This window comes from Physeter macrocephalus, chromosome 17 (assembly GCF_002837175.3).
Source record: "Physeter macrocephalus isolate SW-GA chromosome 17, ASM283717v5, whole genome shotgun sequence".
In the NCBI taxonomy this organism is placed as follows: Eukaryota; Metazoa; Chordata; class Mammalia; order Artiodactyla; family Physeteridae; genus Physeter; species Physeter macrocephalus.
In genome coordinates, this window is record NC_041230.1 from 18,148,163 (window position 1) to 18,160,733 (window position 12,571).

Below are 12,571 nucleotides of genomic sequence, written 5' to 3' on the forward strand. Positions count from 1 at the left end.
CCTTAGCTCACTTCTCTGAACTTCGTACTCATGTTCAGCTGCTTAGTTGGCACCTGTGCATGGATGTTGCATTAACACCTAAAACTCAAAATGTCCAAAAGGAAAGGAAGTCCTGTCTCCAAAGCCATCTTCATAGCAGTTGGCAAGCTTAAAACCTCTAGCCTCTCTTGCCTCTTTTTCCATTACAATTAACACCCAAACCCTGCTAATTGTGTCTCTTAATGAAACAGATCCATTACTGTCTCTGCAATCTGTAGCATTCTAAAAATAACGGCAAACTTTTAGAGCACTGACTCCTAGTCACTAGGTTGAGTGTATGTATATGATCTCATTTAAAACTCAAAAAATTCTACCAGGTAGGTAATGTTGCTATTCCTAGATTGTAGAGAAACAGGCACATAGTAGTCCCTTGCCTATAATCATACAGCTGGTAGGTTTTATTTTAACCCAGGGAGTCTTGAGTCCAGAGCCTGTATTTCTGATGACCTTCGCACACGCACACGCGCACGCGCACACGCACACACACACACACATATATAATTGAAAGTCCTGTATTTCTGATGACCTTCGCACACGCACACGCGCACGCGCACACGCACACACACACACACATATATAATTGAAAAAGTCCTCAATTTAAGCACTATACCAGTTCCTTGTCAATTCTTGCCTGGTCTACTGCAGCAAGATTCCAAACAGGTCTTTCCTATTTCCTCCAATCCTGTCCCCTAAAAAACCATCCTGCATATAGTTATGGGAAGAGTATGGGCATGGTTCCTGGGTTCCAATCTTGCCTCTGCTGTTTCCTAGGTGTGTGATCTGACATAAATCACTTAATCTTTTTGTGCTTCCCTTCCTCATCTGAAAAATAATACCCCCTCAGTGTTTCTTTGTGGATGAATGCATTAATGTAGGTCAAGAGATGACTTCAAAGCTCCTTAACATGGAACCTCTGTTAAGGTCCTACTTGCCTGCATCCCATCAGTAAACCCTTTGCTCCTGTAACACATCTTGCTTGTTGTCACCTATATTCTTTTAATCTCTTCCCACACTGTCCCCTCTGCCTCATTCCCCTTCTTTTCCCTTCTGTTAGCTAGGTTGTCCTCTCCTGTTCTTCAAGACCTAGTGTGGTACCCTGCACCTAAATCACATTGACTTCCAGAAAGTTTTCCCAGAATAACCGGGGCATATCCATTTAGATATTTATATTTTCCTCTATTATAAAGTTCACTTATGTGGTTTGTCTTCTCGCCACCAGACTGAAGGGTGCTGGGACCCATGGCAAGTCCTCAGCCATGGAGTTGAATTCTGAGTGTGTGTGTGTGGGGGGGGGGGGGAGTGAATTTCTGAAAGGCATTATTTGAAAGGAGAAATTTCCAGGGAGTACTTTGTAAATATCAGCTCTAACATTTAAAAAAATAGAACAATCATGTAACGTTTGTGTATCTTACCTTTCTAGGACTTTAGGTCAGAGGAAGAATGAACTGTAGTACAGGATATTTTGTATTTAAATTTAGACCTTATTCCCAGAAGAAAAAATTGAAAAGTGTAAATAATGAATTCAACATCTTAAAGAGAACATGGTATTATTTTACTTTATTTCCATTTACTTCATAATGAACATTCTTCAGCCCATGTAATATTTCAATGTTAAAAGGACTGTCCTTTAGTATTCTATTTTCAACACTTTTAAATGCAGTTGACATAATTTCATTACTTATACCATTTCATCTCTCTTTTATTCACTTTCCATCCTGGGATTTAGGAAGGGAACATTTTGCTTAGAGAGGAAAAATACTATCAAACAGTGAATTGATGAATTCTTCTTTGAGGTAGGAAGGATTGCAGATTATTTTCTCTTTTTTAATAGCACTACTTATTGGGGTTAAAAATGTCCTAAACATAGTCCTGCCAGGAGTGCGAGGTGAAGATGGTTTCTACTTTAGCTACTTAAAGGAAACCTAAATACAACACAAAAGAAAGACTATTCAAGTGTTTGCTTATGTGAATGCTTATAAAAAGATTATTATAGATTGGAAATCTCCAATTGGAGCACAAAATTAAAATTAATTTTGTGAACGGCTTCAGCAATATCTTTGTAACAATTCCTCCATAACAATCAATACAAGACTGGTCTGTCAGTGACCTGAAAATCTCAAATTCAATAAACTACACTTGATATTTTTTGTAGCTATTATCCTAAACTTGAGCCAATTTGACTGCAAAAGCTTACAGTCATCTGGCTTTTGAAATTCTTAATCTGAATAGAATATTTGCAAAGGTAAGAAATGAAAGTGTATAAATAATAGGTTTTTCATACAGTTTTAAAAGGGCAAACATAACTGACTCCTTAATTGAAGGGGGGAAAAAAAGCTACTGCGTTTCATGTAATTGTCCAGTCTAGGGTGAATGGCTGAAATCTACCGTTTTCTTTATGTGTGGTAAGATTCCAACTCAATCTCTCCCTGGATCTGAGGGAATGCATGCTTTCTCAGCTCTCCCCAAAGACACAGTCTTTCCTCTGGCCCAGTTGGCCCTTTGGAAGGACAGAGCATTCTGAGGGCCCCAGCTGATCTCAGGATATGAAAATCAGGTTATGGACCATTTTCCCCTTAGCCAAGAATTATATATTAGATCCTTTTAAATATAAATCTCAAATGAGATAAAGGGTGTGAAAGGCATATAAACTGTAAAGCATGTACAAAAGCTTGAAGCATTATTCAGTGAGGTATACCAGTGAGGCCATAGATGACTTAGAATACGATTAGGTATGTAGAAAGGCAATTTAGGTGGAGGTATGTCCCTATTCAAGACTGTATTTTATCAATTGAAGATTGGTATTAATCCTGCATTCTTCCTTGGAAGTTCAGATTTGCAAGTGTACATGTTTGGGTTTTTTAAAACTATTTATCTATCTATCTATCTATCTATGGCTGCGTTGGTTCTTCGTTGCTGCACGCGGGCTTTCTCTAGTTGGCGGCAAGCCGGGACTACTCTTCGTTGTGGAGCGTGGGCTTCTCATTGCGGTGGCGGCTTCTCTTGTTGCAGAGCGTGGGCTCTAGAGTGCAGGCTCTGTAGTTGTGGTGCCCGGGCTTAGTTGCTCTGCGGCATGTGGGATCTTAGACCAGGGATCGAACCTGTGTCCCTTGCATTGGCAGGCGGATTCTTAATCACTGCGCTACCAGGGAAGTCCCGTGTACATGGTTTTGATGCTAATAGAGAGCAAAGCTAAACTCATTCACAGTAATGGTTCACATTACTGTGAACCATTGGGCACCAATGGGTGCCCCCCCACACCCATTTAACATTGAAGGATTATTACTAATTGAATCCAAAAGCTGGTTATTTGAAAAGACCAAGAAAATAGGTAAAATAAAGAAAAAATGAGACAGAGTAAAAATACATAAAATGAGGAAAAGAGCTGGCCATCATCCCTTGATGGAAGAGGTTAATAATAAAATAATGCAACTCAATTGCAACAAACCCTTGATGGAAGAGGTTAATAATAAAATAATGCAACTCAATTGCAACAAACCCTTGATGGAAGAGGTTAATAATAAAATAATGCAACTCTGTTGCAACAAAGTTATAAAGCTCTGGGGATACAGATGCTTTACTAACAAAATGTAAAATACCAAAATTTACTCAAGAAGCGGATACCTTGAATACACCAATTAGCATAGATAAAGTTAAGTGTAAAAAGTTACCATGACTGGTTGTCTTCATCTGAGTTCTATATGACACTTTAAAGAAAAGGTAATTCTAATGTTGTTTAAAGTAGTCTAGGTCAGAGCTTCTCCAATCTTACTGTGCATATTCATCTGGGGATCTTGTTCATGATGCACATCCTGATTCTGTAGGTCTGGGTTAGGGCCTCAGATTCTGCATTTCTAACAAGTTCCAGGAAGTGAGCTTGACATCCAGGTGATGTCCATGCCACTAGTCCATGAAGCATACCTGGGGTTAGCAAAATTCTGCATCATGGGGGTGTGGGGTGAGGTGGGATATGGAAGCCCTACAATTCATTTTATGAATTTATCATAAATTTAGTATTGAAACCCGATATGAAATATACAAAAATAAAATAATACATCAGTCTCATTTACTGAATAAATGGAAATTTCTAAATAAAATACCAGTAACAGAAATCTGGGCTCTCTGCTCCTCCCCTTTGACAGATAGCCACATCATCCCTGAGACATGATGGTAAAGGGTAGGTTGAATGGATTTGGCTGTATTGGACATCTGGTCATTAGGATTACTTTTAACTCTGTCAAAGTGGATATTGTTATTATGACCCCTTGATTGACATCAAATACTTGGTCCACATGTTCCAGTATAATTTCACCCATGGCAAGTTCAGGAGTACAGTCAAGACTGAGAATGGGAAGCTTGTCATAAATGGAAAGGCCATCTCCAAGGCTGTAGGCAAGTTATCCCTGAGCTGAACGGTAAGCTCACTAGTATGGCTTTCCGTGTCTCCACCCCCCTAGTGTGTTGGTTGTGGATCTGACCTGCCATCTAGAAAAAGCTGTTAAACATGATGACATCAAGAAGGTGGTAAAGCGGACATCAGAAGGCCCCCTAAAGGGCATCCTGGGCTACACTGACAACCAGCTTGTCTCCTGCAACTTTTGCAGTGAAACCTACTTTTCCACCTTTGACGCTGGGGCTGGAAAATGCCCTCAGTGACCACTTTGTCAAGCTTATTTCCTGGTATGACCGTGTATTTGACTACAGCAACAGGGTGGTGGTCCTTAATGGTCCACATGGCCTCTAAGAAGTAAGAGCCCTGAACCACCAACCACAGTGAGAGGCCCTCAGTTGTGGAGTCCTTGCCCCAGCTCGATCCCTCAACACACTGAGAATTTCCTGTGCTCAACACATTTTCCAATCCAGACCCTCTGAAGAAGAGGAGGGGCTTAGGGAGCACTACCTCTCATGTACTATCAATAAAATACACAGTACCCAGCATCGCCCTCCTCCCCCCAAAATCAAACAATGTAGCAAAAGAACAATAAACTTTGACTACATAAGGTTTATTCTAGGAATGTGATGTGATTTGGTATCAACACTCTTTATTAAAGCAACAAAGAAGAAAAAACACATAAAGCTATCAATAGATGTGGAAAAGGCATTTCTAACACCAATCTAAATAAATAGGGAAGGAGAATCTTGAAATATGAGAAAGGCTATTTAGCAAAACTAATAGCAAACATTCTAAATTGTGAAACACTAGGATGACTCCAAAGATTAGGACTAGCTAGTGATACCCACTATCACTAGCATTATTTGACACTATTTTGGAGGTTCTAGAAAATGTAATAGATAGGACAAGAAAATGAAATAATCAGTACAAATCCTTGAAAATAGAGATAAAGCTACATTTTTTGTTGTTGATAATGTAACATTTCCAGAAAACCTAGAGGCCCTAATTAAAACACAAGAATTAAGAATTTGGTAAGGTGTTGAGATGTGAGACAAGTATTCTAAATCAAAGCTTTTCACTACATCAGAAGTAAGTTCCTAAAAATGAAAATGGGGAAAAGCATTACCTTTATAATACGTAAGCTACTCTTGGTTGAAGACTTTTTAAGTCACTATTCTCAGGACCTAGAACAGTGCTTGATGTATAGTAGATGCTAAATAAATATTTGTTAAATGTGTTTGTGACCAAAAAACATAAAACATGAATGCATTTCATTAGAAATGTACAGGACTATAGAGAAAAGTTTAAATCAAGATCTAAATAAATGGAAAGATAGAAGTTCTTGAATGTGATAACTTAGTTTCATTAAAAAGTAAATTCCAGATTAACATATACATTTAATGAACTTCCAATTAGGATTACTACAGCATTTTTTCTTTTTTTTTGTTTGTTTGTTTACTTTGTTTTATTTAGGGTAAAATTGTCATAAAATTTATATAGAAGAAGAAATATCCAGGAATGGCCAAGAAAAATATAAAAAAGAAGAATGAAGATTTGCTTCAGATACAAGAACCTATTATAAAATAATTGTAGTTAAATTAATATGATATTGACATGGGAACAGACAGGTCAGTGGAACAAAATAGACTATCAAGAACTAGATCTCAGGGTATATGAGAATTTAATACAAGAAAAACAGGATTCAGTTCAGAGGAGAAAGAATGGTTTGTTTAATAAGTGGTGCTTGCAAAACCTACCATCCATCTCAAAGAAAACAATTGGAGCCTAGCTCTTATTATGCATAAAAATAAATTCTATGGAGATTAAAATGCATGTAAGACAAAAAAATTTCAGAAAATCTCTGAAAATGTGTATGTAATTTGAGGATGGAAAGACCTTCTTAATCATGACAGAACACTTAAAACCCATAGCAGAAAAGATAGACCTGTTTATGTAAAAAAATAAAATTTTGAATAACAAAAGGTATTATCCAAATCAAATGACAAATAATAGATTTGTAAAAAAATTCTAATGAAAGTGAAAGGATTAGTTAATATCTATAATATAGAGATTTTATAAATTGACAAGAAAGGGACAAAACTCCAGAAAAAAAAAGAAAAAGGAATGTATAAGCAAATAGAGGAAAAGTAAATATGAGTGACTAGTAAATAGATGAGAAGGTATAAAATCTCCTAGTTGTCAGATTAAGCACAATGGTAATGAGATATCATTTTACATCCATCAGATGGGCAAAACTTTCAAGAAAACTAGTATCTTTTGTTGTTGAGTAAGTGTGAGAAAAGGGTAAACTCATACATTCCTGGCAGAAATAGATCATTTTAATATATTTCTCCAGACTGCTTTCCAAAACCAAAAATACACATACCCACTGGTGCAGCAGTTCCTCTTTTGAGACACTCCCCATAGAAATAAACACACAAATATGGGAAAATGAAGGTATAAGAATATTTGTTTTGGTGAATTTGTAGTGGGCCAAAACTAAAAACAAAGTGACAATAACAAAAACAATAAAAGAATGTATAAAAGTTTCTGCATGTAATTTTATGAGTGTGGGAAAAGTGTGGGAGAATATCAGGTATTGTTAACATGGATTATCTGGGATTGAGGTTGCTGACTGAAAAAAACTCATAACATGAGAGCTGTGAGTTTCAGTTTTTTGGGGGGATTTACTGAGAGCTCTGAGGAACTGCTCCAAAGAGGTAGTGTGGGAGGTCAGTATATATATGATTTTGGCTAAGAGGTACATGCAATCAAGCACACATTTCGGTAGAGTGTTACTGCTAGTCACAAGGAACAGATATCTCTATTAATGATTTTAGTGCTTTTCTAAGTATAGTAAGGGAAATGCAAGAATCCAAGTTCGTAAAAAATTTCTCCTGAAAATATCTAACTATCTGAGGGCCTGTTCTACCAGTTTTCCCAGAGTACAGAGTGACTTATCCCAACCTTTGCCCTGAATTCCTTTCAAGGTGTATTGTAGGTTAGCAGCTGCAGTGGCTATTGACTTGTTTCTTGTAGAATCTGGTGGCTAGCAACATTCCTTAGTTAGCAAGGTATGGATGTGGGGAGGGAAGAGGGGTTAGCAGAGGGTGTGTAGAGACAAGCTAACAAGGAAAAAGCAAGAAAATGCCACTAATTACCTGCTGTATGTCCCTGCCCAGCATAAATAGCCCATTTTGTAAAATTATATATATATGTATATACATACATATACATGAATATATGTGTATATGCATAAATCTGTCTATATGCAGAAAGAGATTGGGAAAAATTGAGTTATAGCCATATCTATAGACACATAGGGATGTCTATGACATTTTGCTAAGTGAAAAGAACATTGCAAAGTAAACTGTATAACACAGTTTTCTTGGTAAAAGAACAAACAGAAAAACACCCTCTATATGTATATTGTTGCTTTGACATGTTTGCATGAGCAGGGAGGAGGGTGTGGAAGTGCCTGCTGTGCTGGTAGGGTGGGTCACAGCTCAGGGCTTGGGAGAGGGAGATGGTTAGGTTCTTTCTTTACACAGTTTTTAGTATTATGTTACAGTAGGCCTGTTTTACTTTGTAATTTGAAAAACTTGAAATTACATTGCTTGACTATCTCGGTAGACATTTTTCTTGACTTATTATCTCACTTTGAAGATCAGTTTTGTCCCTCCTATTAATTAATATTAAACATTGACTAGTATTTGTCATTGGTCAATTTTTTTGTATATTAGTCATTAGGTATTTATAAAACTCCTGTAAAGATACAGCTCTGGGTAGAGTAATTTTTGCATTTAGTCATTGTTTTCTAGAAAGATTAAAAACAATACATTTACCACTTATTTACTTGTATCACTCATGCATCCTAAATCACAGGTTTTCGTTCATTCAAATATGAAGGGAAGAAGGAAGGAGAGTAATTGCAGAAAATTCATTTGCATCCTGTAACATAATTATGTAGTATTATCTAGACCAGAGCTGTCTGATGGAACTCTCTGCAATGAAGGAAATGTTCTAAAATCTGTGCTAATGTTGTAGCCACTAGCCACATGCAGTTATTGAGCACTGGAAATGTGACTAGTATATTTAGAATTGAATTTTAAATTTTATTTAATTTTAGTTTTAATTAAAATGTGATATGTGTGATCTTAAAAACAGTCAATTTCATAGAGAAACGGAGTAGAATGGGCTGGGGGACAGGGAAATGGGATAATGTAGGTCGAAGGATACAAATTTTCAGTTAGAAGGATAAGTTCTGAGGATCTAATGTACAGCATGGTGTCTACAGTTAATAAGATATTGTATATTTTGAAAGTTCCTGAGAGTAGATCTTAAGTATTCTCACTGCCTCCCCAAACAAAGTTAACTATATGAGGTGATGGATATGTTAATTATCTTTACCTTGATAATCATTTGACAGTGTATAAGTATATCAAATCATCATGTTGTACACTTTAAATATATACGGTTATATTTGTCAATTATTCCTCAAAGTTAAAACTATTATTAGGGAAGAATTAAATTCAATGGGCTTTATGGGAAGAATGGACATTTCCCAATATGTAGGGAAAGTGGTCCAAGGGAAGGAGTCAATTTTTCTATTGTGAGGGAAACCACTAGGAGGTTTTCCTATACTTTTCATGAAAGGATTTGCCTAGGGAAGTGGTTCTCAAAATTGTTTGCTCATTAGAATCATCTGAGAACTTTAAAAACCACTGAAGTCTGGTCCACTCCCAGACTGTGACTTCATTGGCCTCAGGGATTCCTGTTGAGCAAATTCCTTTACGTAGGTCTTGGCAATGATATTTTTAATCTGAACCAAAAGCAAAAGCAACAAAAGTGAAAATAAAATAAGTGAGATTACATCACACTAAAAAACTTCTGCACAGCAAAGGAAACCACCAAAAAAAATGAAAAGGCAACCTATTGAATAGGAGAAAATATTTGCAAATCATATATCTGATAAGGGGCTAATATCCAAAATATATAAAGAACTCATACAACTCAATAGCAAAAAAATAAACAATCTGATTAAAAAATGGGCAGAAGATCTGAATAAACATCTTTCCAAAAGAGACATATAGATGGCCAACAGGTCTATGAAAAGATGCTAAAAATCTTTAATCACCAGGGAAATGCAAATCAAAACCACAAAGAGATATCATTTCACACTTATTAGAATGGTTATTTTCAAAAACACAAGATCTCTAAAATAAAGGAGCCTCAGTGGGAGAAGACAACAGGCCTGACTCTTTATCTAGTCGTATATTTATTTGAGATTGCCTGCTTTGTAGTGGATGCCTCTTTGAAATGGATACCTTGGCAATCAAAGCTTAAGTCAGGCACTTGCATTCTGGAAAAACAAACAAACAAACAAAGAAACAAGAAAACTCCCACAACTGTCAGGGCTTACATTACATATACATGTGCTAAAAACAAAAAAATAAAAACAACAAAAAACTCTTTTGGATTCATTAAAAAAATGGTATGGAAGTAACTTTGGCATTGGGATTATTTAAAGCCCCCAACAAAATGGATTAAATGCTCCAACCAAAAGACATAGACTGGCTGAATGGATACAAAAACAAGACCCATATATATGCTGTCTACAAGAGACCCACTTCAAACCTAGGGACACATACAGACTGAAAGTGATGGGGTGGAAAAAGATATTCCATGCAAATGGAAACCAAAAGAAAGCTGGAGGAGCAATTCTCATATCAGACAAATGACATTTTAAAATAAAGACTATTACAAGAGACAAAGAAGAACACTACATAATGATCAAGGGATTAACCCAAGAAGAAGAAATAACAATTGTAAATATTTATGCACCCAACATAGGAGCACCTCAATACATTAGGCAAATACTAACAGCCATAAAAGAGGATATCGACAGTAGCAGAATCATATTAGGGGACTTTAACACCCCACTTTCACCAATGGACAGATCATCCAAAATGAAAATAAATAGGGAAACACAAGCTTTCAATGATACATTAAACAAGATGAACTTAATTGATATTTTTAGGACATTCCATCCAAAAACAACAGAATACACTTTCTTCGCAAGTGCTCATGGAACATTCTCCAGGATAGATCATATCTTGGGTCAAAAATCAAGCCTTGGTAAATTTAAGAAAATTGAAATCATATCAAGTATCTCTTCCGACCAGAACACTACGAGACTAGATATCAATTACACGAAAAAATCTGTAAAAAATAAAAATACATAGAGGCTAAACAATATACTACTAAATAACCAAGAGATCACTGAAGACATCAAAGAGGAAGTAAAAAAATACCTAGAAACAAATGACAATAAAAACACGATGACACAAAACCTATGGGATGTAGCAAAAGCAGTACTAAGAGGGAAGTTGATAGTAATAAAATCCTACCTCAAGAAACAAGAAACATCTCAAATAAACAACCTAACCTTACACCTAAAGCAATTAGAGAAAGAAGAACACAAAAACTACAAAGTTAGCAGAGGGGAAGAGATCATAAAAATCAGATCAGAAATAAATGAAAAAGAAATGAAGGAAACAATAGCAAAGATCAATAAAACTAAAAGCTGGTTCTTTGAGAAGATAAACAAAATTGATAAACCATTAGCCAGATTCATCAAGAAAAAAGGGGGGAAGACTCAAATCAATACAATTAAAAATGAAAAAGGAGAAGTAACAACGGACACTGCAGAAATACAAAGGATCATGAGAGATTACTACAAGCAACTCTATGCCAATAAAATGGACACCTGGAAGAAATGGACAAATTCTTAAAAAAGCACAACCTTCTGAGACTGAACCTGAAAAAATAGAAAATATAAACAGACCAATCACAAGCACTGAAATTGAAACTCTGATCAAAAATTTTTCAGCAAATAAAAGCCCAGGACCAGATGGCTTCACAGGCGAATTCTATCAAGCATTTAGAAAACAGTTAACACGTATCCTTCTCAAACTCTTCCAAAATATAGCAGAGGGAGGAACACTCCCAAACTCATTCTATGAGGCCACCATCACCCTGATACCAAAACCAGACAAAGATGTCACAAAGAAAGCAAACTACAGGCCAATATCACTGAGGAATATACATGCAAAAATCCTCAACAAAATACTAGCACACATGATCCAACAGCACATCAAAAGGATCATACACCATGATCCAGTGGGGTTTACCCCAGGAATGGAAGGATTCTTCAATATATACAAATCAATCAATGTGATAAACCATATTAACAAATTGAAGGAGAAAACGCATATGATCATCTCAATAGATACAGAAAAAGCTTTTGACAAAATTCAACATCCATTTATGATAAAAACCCTCCAGAAAGTAGACACAGAGGGAACTTACCTCAACATACCAAAGGTCATATATGACAAACACACAGCCAACATTGTTCTCAATGGTGAAAAACTGAAACCATTTCCACTAAGATCAGGAAAAAGGCAAGGTTGCCCACTCTCACAACTGTTACTCAACATAGTTTTGGAAGTTTTCGCCACAGCAATGAGAGAAGAAAATGAAACAAAATGAATCCAAATCAGAAAAGAAGAAGTAAAACTGTCACTGTTTGCAGATGACATGATACTCTACATAGAGAATCCTAACGATGCTACCAGAAAACTACTAGAGCTAATCAATAAACTTGGTAGAGTAGCAGGATACAAAAGTAATGCACAGAAATCTCTTGCATTCCTATACACTAATGATGAAAACTCTGAAAGAGAAATTAAGGAAACACTCCCATTTACCACTGCAACAAAGAGAATAAAATGCCTAGGAATAAACATACCTACGGAGGTAAAATACCTGTACTCAGAAAATTATAAGACACTGATGAAAGAAATTAAAGATGATACAAACAGATGGAGCCATATACCATGTTCTTGGATTGGAAGAACCAACATTATGAAAATGGCTATACTACCCAAAGCAATCTACAGAGTCAATGCAATCCCTATCAAACTACCAATGTCATTTTTCACAGAAGTAGCACAAAAATTTCACAATTTGTATGGAAAAACAAAAGACCCCAAATAACCAAAGCAATCTTGAGAACGAAAAATGGAGCTGGAGGAATCAGGCTCCCTGACTTCAGACTATACTACAAAGCTACAGTAA

General features: G+C 36.2%; 1 pseudogene; it reads left to right on the top strand.

The window, feature by feature from the left end:
* Positions 1-4,421: 4,421 nt before the first annotated feature.
* Positions 4,422-4,787, top strand: LOC102990792 (glyceraldehyde-3-phosphate dehydrogenase-like; annotated as a pseudogene).
* The last annotated feature ends 7,784 nt before the right edge of the window (positions 4,788-12,571 follow it).